General features: G+C 40.8%; 1 long non-coding RNA gene across 1 annotated transcript; it reads left to right on the forward strand.

Annotated features, from left to right (window-relative positions):
- Positions 1 to 297: 297 nt before the first annotated feature.
- LOC106567534 (uncharacterized) lies at positions 298 to 4768 on the forward strand. The gene is made up of 3 exons (XR_001320093.2): positions 298 to 470; positions 4311 to 4442; positions 4554 to 4768. It is a non-coding gene; the product is annotated as an uncharacterized lncRNA (long non-coding RNA).
- The last annotated feature ends 10766 nt before the right edge of the window (positions 4769 to 15534 follow it).

Raw genomic sequence — 15534 nt, forward strand, 5'->3', positions numbered from 1 at the left:
AAAATGTTTGCGTGTTTTATTCCTAATAGACGTTGAAGTAGTTTGCCCAAGAGACGGCAGGTAGGCGAGTGGTTAGAGCGTTGGGCCAGTAACGGAAAGGGTGCGAGATTGGGTCTGACAAGGTAAAACATCTGTCTTGCTGCCCCTGAACAAGGCAGTTAACCCACTGTTCCTAGGCCGTCATTGTAAATAAGAATTTAACTTCTATAACCAACCATTGATTTGACCGCCATCCCCGGCAGCCGTGATTCTTTGGCTAAACTGACCTAAACCATTTCCCATGCATTGTCAATGGGGTTTCTAAACCAACCCGGATGTAATAATTCTGCCCACCGGTTAGTACCGGTTAGTTTTGTGGCGCTAGTCTAATTTCCCCATAGGGAACACTAAACAGAAAGAGATGTATATTTCTTCGCCCAGCACCGGTCACTGAGTTCGCAAGCTGAAATTGGCTAGTGAGTCACAGAAATGTACGTTAAGCCTATTCATTATTTCAATTCGATTGGACTTATTTTACTTAATCAGCATGGCTTAACATGGCACTGTTGGAGATATAAACACAACCATTTCGCTACACCCGTAACATCTGCTAAACATGTGTATGTAACATATACATTCTTGCTGGATGGATACTTTCATAGCTAACATGCTAGCGCTGCTAACTAGCTAATGCTAACGGCGCTAGCTAAACTCCTGTTATGCTGGACACACATTTTTAACAATGCTTTTTTTTTCTAATAGAAAGTAGTTAATTGCATCCGCGGTGGAGCCCAGTTTCATAATATATCCCAGCAGCCTGTCGTAGTTTTGAAGTTATCACGAAAAAAAAGCCGGCCTTATTTTAGGGCATTTTCACGCTGCCAGCTCCTATTTCTATTGAGCACTGTGGCACCAACTCGCCTTCCGAACGTTCTAATCCCATTTTGTTGTACAATGGCAGCTTCGCTATAGTTGGCAATGGAGACCTGCTCACGTTGTTTACAGTTAAAATATAAACGACAAAAAATTACTCCTTACTCTGTCGTCCTATTGTTTACTATAGGGAAATATAGATATGTCTATTTTGCCAAATCTCGCAATGTGTATATTTAGATTTTTTTAAGTGGACACCATTTTAATCATGAATCTCTTTCTAAAGTTAATTATGGAAGGCTGGACAGTGAATCTTGTTGTCATCGAACGCTGAGCTCACCCCCATTGTTTACCTATGGAGAAGCATGCTGGTATATTTGGCCAAATATCTCGCAATGTGTATATTTTAGAGGTCGACCGATTAATCGGAATGGCCGATTAATTAGGGCCGATTTCAAGTTTTCATAACAATCGGTATTTTTGGCCACCAATTTTATTTATTTTATATATATATATATTTTTAAACCTTTATTTAACTAGGCAAGTCAGTTAATACAGAACACATTCTTATTTTCAATGACGGCCTAGGAAGGGTGGGTTAACTCCATTGTTCAGGGGCAGAACGACAGATTTTTACCTTGTCAGCTTGGGGATGCAACCTTACGTTAACTAGCCCAATGCTCTAACCACCTGCTTTACGTTGCCAAGGTAAGTTGCTAGCTAGCATTAAACTTATCTTATAAAAAAAACAATCAATCAATCATAATCACTAGTTAACTACACATGGTTGATGATATTACTAGTTTATCTAGCCTGTCCTGCTTTGCATATAATCGATGTGGGTCGCATTCGCGAGAAAGGACTGTCTTTGCTCCGACGTGTACCTAACCTTAAACATCAATGTCTTACTTAAAATCAATACACAAGTATATATTTTTAAACCTGCATATTTAGTTAATATTTCCTGATAACATTAATTTCTTTAAACTAGGGAAAATGTGTCACTTCTCTTGCAAACAGTGTCAGGGTATATGCAGCAGTTTGGGCTGCCTGGCTTGTTGCGAACTGTGAAGACTATTTCTTCCTAACAAAGACAGCAGACTTCGCCAAACGGGGATGATTTAACAAAAGCGCATTTGCGAGAAAAAGCACAATCGTTGCACGACTGTACCTAACCATAAACATCAATGCCTTTCTTAAAATCAATACACAGAAGTATATATTTGTAAACCTGCATATTTAGCTAAAAGAAATCCAGGTTAGCAGGCAATATTAACCAGGTGAAATTGTGTCAGTCCTCTTGCGTTCGTTGCACGCAGAATCAGGGTATACAGAATCTGGCTCGTTGCAAACTAATTTGCCAGAATTTTACGGAACTATGAAATAACATTGTTAGGTTATTAACAGGAATATTTAGACTTATGGATGCCACCCGTTAGATAAAATACGGAACGGTTCCGTATGTCACTGAAAGAATAATGTTTTCGAGATGATAGTTTCCGGATTTGACCATATTAATGACCTAAGGTTTATTATATTATAGTTATGTCTATGATTTGCTATTTGATAGAGCAGTCTGACTGAGCGGTGGTAGGCAGCAGCAGGCTCGTAATAGTCAAAGGTATATGGTTTAGAGAGAAATAGTCGACGCGTCATAATTCCTGTAATAACTTGCGGCTGAACTTGAAAGGGGTTCCTTCGTTATTTTACCGTTCATGTCTTCCATAGAGAATGTCTTGATCTACTTCAAATAAGGTCTGTGTTTTGTGCTTAAACCGCCTCAGTGTTTTGATACCTGTGTAAATCTCACTAGGTAACATTTGTCAACATATTTTCATAAATCCACTCTACAATTTTTTTTATCTTCGCTTATATTGATCAGAGTTATATCCTATGGATATCTACACAGTTATAAAATTGGCAAGGTGGTGTAAGCCTAAACCAAACACAGACCTTATTTTAAGTTAATCTAAAAATAGCCTATGGAATAAATGAAGGAACCGCTTTTCAGATTTTGCTAGGTGTCATGGGAATTATGACTCACACTTTGGTAGTCAATTCTTACCATGCCCATTATTAAAATAGGATTTCCTGCATATAGAAATTACAGTTTGTGTTTTCAGCATTCATCACAGGTAACTTAAACTCTATTTTTATTATTCAAACAGTTGAGAGTATTTGTCTCCTAAGCAGACTCTTTAGAGCTGTGTGTGTGTGTGTGTGTATATATACATAGAAAAAGAAAATCACAATAATAATCGGCCGGATAATCGGTATCGGCGTTTTTGGTCCTCCAATAATCGGTATCGGCGTTGAAAAATCATAATCGGTCGACCTCTAGTATATTTAGATTTTTTTGTCAATTCGGACACCATGTTAATCATGAGTATCTTTCTAATGGTGTAAGGCTGGGCATTGTATCTCGTTGTCATCAAACGCAAAACCAGAAATAGTCAGAAGTTGCCATTTTTTTCCCTACTTCCTCCTTATGCAGACATAAACACAATTGGCACCATTGAGGTGCGGATGTTTACTTTCTACACAAGTTATTTTTCAGTTTCGTCCTAAGAACAGATTGTAGTGGTAAAATAAAAAGGATAAAAACATTTTGGTGCCATTTAGGCTAAATGGAATCTAAGCTTCACTCCAGTGAAAACCGGCTGTGCGAACGTTCGATTCCATTCATTTGATATGGGCTAGTGTTTTAGCTTAGCCAACGTTCTAAAGCCGTTTTTCAGCCTTGGGTGAATTTTAACTCGTTCTATTGTCCAGCCTACTTATGTGGATGCCTCCATCAACTTCCCAAAATCAACTTTTCTTTCGAACTTTGTAATCATCTGTAAAGTTGTTTTACATGCAATCATGCTAGATATACATTTTGACACGTCTGCCCCGGCACCTGCTTCACCGGCCATGACGGGTGATGCAGGTGATTATCACATGCATACTCTCCCTCACTTGGGGCTCTATTCAATCACATCCGCATAGCGGTTGTTTTGGTGGTGTCTGAGGTGGAAATGTGTTAAAGCTGTCAAATTCACAAGCGGCTCCTGGCCTTTTTCCTAAAACGCACATTGCCGTTGGCGGCACGGAGTCGCATGAACAGAAATCTCATGCAGCCCTGTTTACAAGTTAAAACACTAGAATTTGAGACATAATCTACACCTCGATTAGGCTGATATAAATCCTCATTTAGTTTAATGATTTTGAATTTGAGCGTCATTATTTATATATAACCAACACTGTCTCGTTCACGGTGTAGATTCGTGACAATGATCAAGAGCAGCTGCTTGCCGATTTGACAGATCCAACGTCAGACACCGCCAAAACATAAGCTATGTTGGTGTCGGCTATCGCTGGTTAACGCTTGATCTGATTGAATCTAGGCGTTATACTCATTCACTCTGTTTACTTGTATGATTATTGTCAGTTAAGAAAATGATGCCTCTCTCTTTTAGATCTGCCACCCCAAGTAGTTCAGCTGTAGTCATAGCAGTCCTCTGCTGTGGTATTTCATTTACCGGCTGCACCAGTTCCTACTTCACTTGCCTTGAAGGGAGAAACTTTTGAGGATTCCCAAATGGATACAGGTAATTCAGAATTATATTACATACACACATGCTCAATCCCACCAACAGATGTGCACACAAACATGTTGTTGAGCTCTATACTTACTGTCACTTTGTGCATCTCCTTTTCAGATCTGCAATGCTCTCCACCACTGCCTGACAGCCTATCAAGACTGACAAAGCAGAGATGGGTGGGTGACAACTTAAAACACAACATGCACACACACTCCCTCTCTGTCACACACCCATTATCCCCAATGTAAATACATTGTAGTTACTTGTTTATTTTATGTATGCTCCAGTTTATTTGAGGAAAATGTGTGCAATAAAGTTTGTTCACAGTTAAAGCAATGTCTTTGGTTTATTGGATATTTCTCCGTATTAAATGTGTGACCAATAGGAAGTCGGCAGACCTGCAACCCTCGGAATGTGTGCAGGTTTTGTCATCTGAAGCTGAAACTTAGAGAGATGGGGAGGAAGAGTGCAGTTTAAAGGTTTATCGTTAATAACTGACACAATTCTATAATGAATACATATGTGACCAATAGTTACTGTATCATGATTTTGTATTTTAATTACTCAACAAGTAGTGCACCAAGGTAGGATCGAACCGTGTCTCAAAAGAAGCAGAAAAGGTCAAATAAGGTCACCAAAAAACAGCAAGAGGTGCATATTTCTTCGCCCAGCAGCATTCATTGAGCTAGCAAGCTAAAGTTAGCTAGCAAGTCACAGAAATTAACGTTCCAGTTGCCGTCAGTGCCGTTTAAGATGAGGGAGGACAAATGTTTTTTTTATAAGCATGGCATTATTTCTATTACAGCATATTGGATGACTGTCATTCATATTCCATTCACCCAGTTCAATGTAACAGCAATAGGTTTAGGCTACTGCTACTACATGATACTCAAATGTTCCTATACCCATCATGAGGTTGCTACAACCTAGCCTATGAATGACAGTTTACGACGTTGGTGCACACAAGTCGAGAGACACATTTAAGGTGACAGTGACATTTCATAATGCCTTGTGCACTCTTGCCTGCATCTAGCTGATATAGGGTGTAATCATTAGTCCAACAGTTGCAAACAAGAGTTTCTATTGGACAAATTCCGGTATGTTTATCCCTGTTTTGTTCCATTTCCTTCCGTTTAAGAAACGGTTTCAACAGAATCGGCGGAGTGAATACAACACTGATCACACGTAAACACAGTTCACTTTCATAGCAGGCACTGTGTATTCCTTCTTGCATCTATGCGCTCTCCTCTCACTTCTTCCCTTGTGGATTTCGATGCACAACACATCAGCTGTATGTGACCAGGTGAAAAACCTTTCCAAGCCAAACCGCTACACACAGCCTACATCGTTGTCACCATATTAGCTATATTAGTAATGTCATTGTCAGCATAGCTAATAGAACTAACGTGTTTGTAAACCCGCTACAATCATGTATTAATGGCGGGCCCCGGTGGCAATAAATGAGTAAAACCAAAAGCTTACCTTGACTTGGAAGAGTTCCGGACTTGGAAAGTCATAGCCAGCTAGCTAACATTGCATGTTTGCGTTTTCAAATACTAAATGTTCAGTGAATGTGAATATATTTAGGTGGTTTAAATTAGGCTAACTTTCCTACTAACCTAAGTTGACAGTGACAAATTCTTGCCAATCCATTATTCTAGAACTAACCATGACTGTGTGTGAGGCATGTTTTCCATAATGTACGTTTTATGCATATACATTTGAACAAAGATCAACATCAAATTTAGTGTCTCACCATTTACTGAGTATGGAGACAAATAGCAAAAGTGTCTCAAGCAGTATTTGATCCATCTAAATATTGTGTAACCTACCAATAAATGTATAGAGAGAGAAGTGTTGGGTGGGGGGAACAATCTTACAATGTTGCAGTCCAGAAATGTGAGTTTTACCTTCTATGCCAAAAGCCTGAGCCTCTGATGGAGACAGTAGAACTGTCATCAACACATGCTTCAGTATTCCCCCTCTCTCTAGGAGCATTCGTGTGCCCTGGTTACCAATGTAGCCAACCGTAGAGAAAGAGAAATGCCTAAGCAGTATGCAATCTTAAAATTGCGGTCCAGTGACGAAAACTATACGGCAAAAGCCTGGGCTCCTGATGTGGACAACATAATTCTAATCACTGCATGTTACAATAGAAAAAACAATCAGTTTTTCACCTTGTCAAACTGATTCTATATTGTGTTCAGTCTTCGAGATGCTTTAACAAGCATGTGTATCTGTAGTTGGTGCTCTTCAACTCTAAAATGCACTAGACAAAACCACAAAGAAAAAACAGCAGATCTCAATGTCTAATAGTGAGTGAGTGAATCAGCTGAGCCTATGCATGCTGTATAGCACTTAGTTGATCCCTGAGAACAGGAGAGGAGAGCTGAATAGATCTTGGGAGACAAAAGTTAAAGACAATAATTCATCACAGAAATCATCACAGCAAAGGATTGTAGTTTATGAGCTAGGAATGAACATCCTGACAGTCTAAAGAAATTACAACAACTAGGCTACTAGGAGAATGAAAGAGGCATGGTAATCTGCATCCTACTCCAACTATGCCTATTGACAGGGATAGTGTAGCATTTGTTATTTGTCAGCATGAATCAAATTAGTAAATCTTTATTTAACCTTTATTTAACTAGGCAAGACAGTTAAGAACAAATTCTTATGTACAATGACGGCCTACCAAAAAACAAAAGGCTTCCTGCAGGGACGGGGGCTGGGATTAAGAATACAAATAAATTAAATATAAATATAGGAGGAAACACACATCACGACAAGAGTGACAACACTACATAAAGCAAGACCTAAGATAACAACATAGCATGGCAGCAACACATGACCACACAGCATGGCAGCAACACATGACAACACAACATGGCAGCAGCACAAAATATGGTACAAACATTAATGGGCACAGACAACAGCACAAATGGCAAGGTAGAGACAACAATACATCATTCAAAGCAGCCACAACTGTCAGTAAGAGTGTCCATGATTGAGTCTTTGAATGAAGAGATTGAGATAAACTGTCCAGTTTGAGTGTTTGTTGCAGCTCGTTCCAGTCGCTAGCTGCAGTGAACTTAAAAGAGGAGCGTCCCTGGGATATGTGTGCTTTGGGGACCTTTAACAGAATGTGACTGGCAGAACGGGTGTTGTATGTGGAGGATGAGGGCTGCAGTAGATATATCAGATAGAGGGGAGTGAGGCCTAAGAGGGTTTTATAAATAAGCATCAACCAGTGTGTCTTGCGACGGGTATACAGAGATGACCAGTTTACAGAGGAGTATAGAGTGCAGTGATGTGTCCTATAAGGAGCATAAGTGGCAAATCTGATGGCCGAATGTTAAAGAACATCTAGCCGCTCGAGAGCATCCTTACCTGCCGATCTATAAATGACTTCTCCGTCATCTAGCATGGGTAGGATGATCATCTGAATCAGGGTTAGTTTGGCAGCTGGGGTGAAAGAGGAACAATTACGATAGAAGAAACCAAGTCTAGATTTAACTTTAGCCTGCAGCTTTGATATGTGCTGAGTGAAGAACAGTGTACAGTCTAGCCATACTCCCAAGTACTTGTATGAGGTGGTAACCTCTAAACCCTCAGAGGCTGTAATCACACTGGTGGGGACAGGGGCATTCCTCTTACCAAACCACCAGACCTTTGTTTTGGATGTGTTCAGAACAAGGTTAAGGGCAGAGGAAGCTTGTTGGACACTAATAAAGCTTTGTTGTAGAGCATTTAACACAAAATCCGGGGAAGGGCCAGCTGAGTATAAGACTGTATCATCTGCATATAAATGGATGAGAGAGCTTCCTACTGCCTCAGCTATGCTGTTGATGTAAATTGAGAAGAGCGTGGGGCCTAGGATCGTGCCTTGGGGTACACCCTTGGTGACAGGCAGTGGCTGAGACAGCAGATGTTCTGACTTTACACACTGCACTTTTGAGAGCAGTAGTTAGCAAACCAGGCCAAAGACCCCTCAGAGACACCAATACTCCTTAGCCAGCCCACAAGAATGGAATGGTCTACCGTATCAAGTCAATAAAAATAGCAGCACAACATTGCTTAGAATCAAGGGTAATGGTGACATCATTGAGGACCTTTAAGGTTGCAGTGACACATCCACTGTGACACCGGTAAGTTAGGTAGCTACGTTAGCTAGCTAATGCGTAATGACATTATAGCCAACATAGCTAACGACCTTAACGATAGCCAAGTTCTTCTTTGCAAACTGACGAGATAGCACTAGCTATTTAACACTTATAGAATATTTGAATATATTGTTAATTACTAGCTAGCTAGATAATGCGTGTTTAATTTGTTTTCTTGCTGTATTTAAATATCCGGTAGTCAACTGTGTATGTGGCGCAAGAAAACATTCATGGTTACAAAAGTATCCATTCGTCTCAAGACAAGGGTTTAGCTGTCCTAAAGTTAAGTACATTTCCAATAAGAAATCGTAAAACATTATTTTCAAGAATCCCATTTCATCTTACCTTTTTTCTTAGGAAGAACATTTCCAAGGACTTTATTGTGGAATAGCAACTTTGCTTAACTTTCTTCATAAGTCTATAGTTAAGGAAAACATGGCCGTTAAGAAGGTTTTGTGAAATCCGGCCCCAGGTCTTTAACCATTTTCCAGAACTTCTTGGGGTTAGACCCACAGAGAGAGAAATGCTCCTTATAGCAACTAACTTTGGCCTTCCGGTTAGCCGGAGTGCACTTATTTCTCATTTGCCTGAACCAGAGCCAGTCAGCCTGAGTATGCGTGTGCCGAGCCTTTCGCCAAATGCAATTCTTGAGGTGGAGTAACTCTGCAAGATCACTGTCGAACCAGGGGCTGAACCTGTTTTTAATTCCCATTTTCTTTATGGGGGCGTGTTGGTTAACAATATCACTGAGAATATCAAATAAGAAGGTCCAAGTGTCTTTGACAGAGGGGATCAAGCTGATTCTATACCAATTTACAGAGGCCAGGTCATGAAGGAAGTCTTGCTCATTAAAGTTTTTTAGCAAGTGTCTATGACAAATCAGGACAGGTCATTTCACTGAGCAGCCATTACGAACACAGGCCGTAAAGCAGTTATCACTAAGTCATTACAGAAAACACCAGACTGATACCCATCAGGATTATTTGTGAGGATAACATCAAGGAGAGTAGCCTTTTCTGGGTGTTTGGAGTCAAACCTAATAATCTGAGAAAGATTTTGGGAGTTCCATTGCTTTAGGACTTGGTCAGGTGGTTTAAGCATGTCCCAGTTTAGGTCACCTAGCAGGACAAATTCAGATTTAGTGTAAGGGGCCAGGAGAGAGTTTAGGGCAGGTAGGGTACAGGCCGGTGATGATGGTGGACGATAACACCCAGTAACGGTCAACAAAGAGCTATTTGAAAGTTGAATGCTTAAAATAAGCATATCAAATTGTTTGGGGACAGACTTGGTGGAGACAACCGAGCACTGAAGGTGATCCTTGGTAAAGATTGCCACTCCCCCACCTTTGGAAGATCTGTCTGGCCGAGAAAGGTCATAACCAGAAAGGTTAACGTTGGTATTCAAAACACTCTTTTTTAACCACATCTCAGTAATGACCAACGCAGTTAGTTTGGAGCTGTGAACCCACACTTTCAATTAATCCATTTTAGGTAATAAGCTTTGCACAAAACCCAGGCTTTTACAAGAGCAGAAATCAGTGAAACAGATATCAGAGCATAAATCAGAATTGGGGCTAGCAACAGTAGATGGGCCAGGGTGTACATACACATTTCCAGATATCAACAGTAATACAATCAAGACACGGCATATGATAGGGTGTTGATTTATGACATTTGAATGTGCATTAGATGGCAACAAGATCATATTATACAGCAATTTCATTAGGTAACAACAATACAAAGCCGGTGAGATGTGGTTAGAATAGGATGGGAGGCCAAAAGTCTGTGTAACCAATAGAGAGTCAGAGTCCCGAGTGTGGAACAAACATAGTCTGTCCCACGGTTGGGTAAACAAGAACGTTCATAGTCAACGAAGCATACAGGAGTCATGAGGCAAATAGCAAAATGCACAAGAAAAAAATATATAACGACTTGGGGCTAGCCATTGTAAGTTCAGAGTCACTCGCCCCAAGTGTGTGTGTGTGTGTGAGAGAGAGAGAGAGGGGGGGGGGTACCTGTACCAGACATGGGGAGACAACCAGGGCAGACGGTAAACAGATCGCCAGATGGAATCCAAGCAATAGGAGTAGGTGTCACACCCACTTGGGAGAAGCTTTTATTTCTGGAGGCAAATTTCTTGTAGAAAATCAGATTGTCTCTGAACAGCAGGATGGAACTTCAAGGCTTCTGGATTTGGGTTGGGTAGCCTGCCATTTGCTGGGCTCAAAGACTTCGACACCTTTCACTTCACATCTCAGTGCTAATTGAAGTTATATCTGGTCTGTCTCAGTTCCAGGTTGGATGGTGTCCTTGGTAGTGTTAATACTTCCAGGTAATTCTGTCCAAAATTAGGTCGTAGGTTTGGAGTTTTGATCTGGAGTGAAGGTTATGCGGTGGAGGGTAGCATCCTGTATATGTCCCTGCCGAAAAATCCAAGTTTATCTAATTCCATATCTATCTTTTTGTAAAAAACATGTTAAAATGTGAGAGCTCACATGCATCTGTCTCTCTCTCTCCCAGGAGTGGGGGAGAGAGAGATAACTGTACAGTATTAGCTGATGACTGTATTAGCTTTACAATACTGGTCCTATAGATTTTTTCTTGTCTTAAATTATTACTTGGAATAATGATAGCTAAAGCTCCATGTCCCAGAATTACATGCTAGTGCTAGTCCCGTGTGGCTCAGTTGGTAGAGCATGGTGTTTGCAACGCCAGGGTTGTGGGTTTGATTCCCACGGGGGACCAGTACGGGGAAAAAATGTATGAAATGTATGCATTCACTACTGTAAGTCGCTCTGGATAAGAGCGTCTGCTAAATGACTAAAATGTAGTGATAAAGCTATCTACAGTTAGATATATTGTTAGATACTACTGAGTTGTTAGATACTACTGCACTGTTGGAGCTAGGAACACAAGCATTTCGCTACATCTGCTGTGTATGTGACCAGTAAAATTTGATTTGCTCCAGCTAGCAAGCAACAGGTCTGATTGTTGTAGCTAGCTACATTGCTAAGGTTGCTGCGTTCTAAATAAAGTTGGGAGTTATTTTACAGCTTGCATTGATGGTATCAAATTTCGATAACTAAATAGATTACAAATGTAAAAAGACAGAAATCACCAGCTGTGTTTATATACCTTAGGCACAGAGAACATGATTGGCAGATGTGATCAGCAGATGATAGTATCTGGATAGCACACAGATTTTGATTGGTTTACTATTTAGTACTTCGTAGCGTTTGCCTGTTCAGCTAGCGAGTGTCTCTAGCACAAATGCAAGCGGAGCAATCAAGGAGGGAATGGGAGCTTTCATGCAAGGCAAACTGGTTGCGGACTTCTAGGGGTTCAATGCAAGTTGTTTTCTCCATTGGTTTGAATGGGTAGTTGAGTAGGGCAAGACTTCAAAGAGTCAAGTCCTTCAAAACAGACAAACTGATGCGTAAAAAACGCAGAAACTCAGTCAACCAATTGAAAACATAGAACTGCGTTTTTACCTAATAATTTCTACCCACCACACCGCTCTATTTGACATGCATTTTAGTTTCAGCGCACCCTTGTAGGCCTATTGAGGCCTGGTGCAGTCCACAGTCAAACATTTATCGGTCACTGTTAGCCCAGTAAATGTATTGAAAGAGGACCCAGTGAATGTAGAGAAAGAGGCCATGGATGGCCACGGAGAGAAGAAAGAGCTATGAACCCATACTGTATTTGACTTATTTAAAAAAAAATGCATGTCTTAGCATCAACAGTTTGTGTGTGTTGTTTTGTGGGTCAGAGAAAGATGAATGCTGTTTTGAGTCAAATATAACATGTTGAATGGGTCCTTATGGTTGTAACGTTAGTTGTATTGACAAAACACAATATGACCAAAAAAATTACGAAATACATTATCCTAAAAGTATTGAGGGATCATCTTAGGTAATTGCAGATTTTGGCCCATAGGTGTCCTCCTAAGTGAATATATTGTATGTGATGGGAACAAGACGTGGGTTTTGAAATGTTATCCAGGGTTGCATACAATTCATGTGTATGTAAATCACACCTGGGTCCAAATTGTATTGTTTTCTTTCAAATACATTAGGTGGACTTGATTTACAGATGTGAATGTTTTATAGTTCCTGTGGCCACCTACCTTTTTTGGAAAGGTAGGTGGCCACTTAACAGTTTAGCAGTTGAGTCAGTTGTCTGTATGTGAGTGTAAAGAAATGCTAATCTCAATGATATTGTTTTAGAGTTGATATATCCTATCTACACAGTGATTCTGAATTCTAACGTAAAAAGCCAACAAACCAAAGCTAAAAGGAATAGATGATTCAAAGTTGAGCGCAGGCTATAGTTTATTTTTTCTAAAATGAACCTCCGACTCCTTTGAGTCTATGCAGACGATACTCGTAAACTAAAATTCGTAAACTCTTACTGTGTACCTATGTTTGTCCTCTGCTGTTGCGTGCTTTTCTTTGTTTGAAATCCATAATTTGTCATAAAACGTTAATCAAATAAAACCATCAACTGTTTTCTCATTGCTGTTTCTCTAAATTGGCAACTCGGCTCGAATGCACGTGCCAATCGACTCTCAACAAGGAAACAGTCGGTGGTTGTATTTGATGAACATTTCATTAAAACGTATGGATTTCAGCAAACAAAGGCACGTAACAGAGGACAGACATAGGTACACGGTTAGGGTTTAAGAATTGACATGAAGTATCAGCTGCATAGCGACTTGAAGGAGTCGCGGTTAATTTAAAAAACTTTAGTCTGATCTCAACTCTGTGGATGAAATACTTGGAAATAACCACCTAAGCATTATGAAACTTCTATTTGATAAAGTAAGCCTCACCTATCAAAATAGCAATTCACTCTAATCTTAACCAAATTTGACACTCAATAGGCAGGTTTCCATTGATCCAGGTTTATTAGACAAAAGCAGTGTCGCAACAACAAAAACATTTCGGCATGTGTAATGCTGCAGGACAAGGAAAACTTATGTTAAAGATTGACAACCTTTTGATCCGTTCGAGAGGGGTAGATTTTTATTTTGTCTAACTTTATTGCGACAAATGACGGAAACGCTTTTGGAATAAATTATTGCAGAATAATTTAAGGTACACGGGCATTTGATGTCATCACATAACTATAAATCAAACAAATGTATTTATAAAGCCCTTTTTAAAATCAGCCGATGTCACAATGTGCAATACAGAAACCCAGCATAAAACCCCAAACAGAAAACAAGGCAGATGTTGAAGCACTGTGGCTAAGAAAAACTCCCTAGAAAGGCTGGAACCTAGGAAGAAACCTAGAGAGGAACCAGGCTATGAGGGGTGGCCAGTCCTCTTCTGGCTGTGCTGGGTGGAGATTATAACAGTACATGGCCAATATTTTCAAAGGTTCATAGATGACCAGCAGGGTCAAATAATAATAATCACAGTGGTTGTAGAGGGTGCAACAGGTCAGCACCTCAGGAGTAAATGTCAGTTGGCTTTTCATAGCCAATCATTCAGAGTTAGAGACAGCAGGTGCGGTAGAGAGAGAGAGTCGAAAACAGCAGGTCCGGGACAAGGTAGCACGGCTGGTGAACAGGTCAGGGTTCCATAGCCGCAGGCAAAACAGTTGAAACTGGAGCAGCAGCACGACCAGGTGGACTGGGGACAGCAAGGAGTCATCAGGCCAGGTAGTCCTGAGGCATGGTCCTCCAAGAGAAGAGAGATAAAGTTAGAGGGAGCATACTTAAATTCACACAGGACACCGGATAAGACAGGATAAATACTCCAGATATAGCAGACTGAACCTAGCCCCTGAGACAAACTTTGCAGCATAATTACTGGAGGCTGAGACAGGAGGGGTCGGGAGACACTGTGGCCCTGTCCGACGATACCCCCAGACAGGACCAACCAGGCAGGATATAACCCCACCCACTTTGCCAAAGTACAGCCCCCACACCACTAGAGGGATATTTTCAACCACCAACTTACTACCCTGAGACAAGGCCGAGTATAGCCCACAAACAGGAAGATCACGTCAGTGACTCGACCCACTCAAGTGACGCACCCCTCCTATGGAAGGCATGGAAGAGCACCAGTAAGCCAGTGACTCAGCCCCTGTAATAGGGTTAGAGGCAGAGAATCCCAGTGGAGAGAGGGGAACCGGCCAGGCAGAGACAGCAAGGGCGGTTCTTTGCTCCAGTGCCTTTCCGTTCACCTTCACACCCCTGGGTCAGACTACACTCAATCATAGGACCTACTGAAGAGATGAGTCTTCAATAAAGACTTAAAGATTGAGACCGAGTCTGCATCTCTCACAGGGATAGGCAGACCATTCCATAAAAATGGAGCTCTGTAGGAGAAAGCCCTGCCTCCAGCTGTTTGCTTGGAAATTCTAGGGACAATAAGGAGGCATGCGTCTTGTGACCGTAGCGTACTTGTAGGTATGTACGGCAGGACCAAATCGGAAAGATGGGTAGGAGCAAGCCCATGTAATGCTTTGTAGGTTAGCAGTAAAACCTTGAAATCAGCCCTAGCCTTAACAGGAAGCCAGTGTAGAGGCTTGCACTGGAGTAAAATGATAAAAAATGTTGGTTCTAGTCAAGATTCTAGCAGCTGTGGTTTATCACTAACTGAAGTTTATTCAGTGCTTTGTCCAGGTAGTTTGTATGTTCTTCAAAAGCAAGATCATGGTCCAGAGTAACACTGAGGTCCTTCAGTTTTATTTGAGACGACTGTACAACCATCAAGATTAATTGTCAGATCCAACAGAATATATTTGTTTCTTGGGACCTTGAACCTCTTTTGTCCGAGTTTAAAAGCTCCACTCCACATTTCATTCTAAATGCCTAATACTTGCAAAATAAAAAATGTAAACTATAACAATGTTTCTTTGCAGGACAAGGATTGCCCTGACTTTCAAGAATGCCTTAATAGCTTCGCCTTGCTTTTCTGGTCT

Source organism: Salmo salar, chromosome ssa13 (assembly GCF_905237065.1).
Source record: "Salmo salar chromosome ssa13, Ssal_v3.1, whole genome shotgun sequence".
Taxonomy (NCBI): Eukaryota; Metazoa; Chordata; class Actinopteri; order Salmoniformes; family Salmonidae; genus Salmo; species Salmo salar.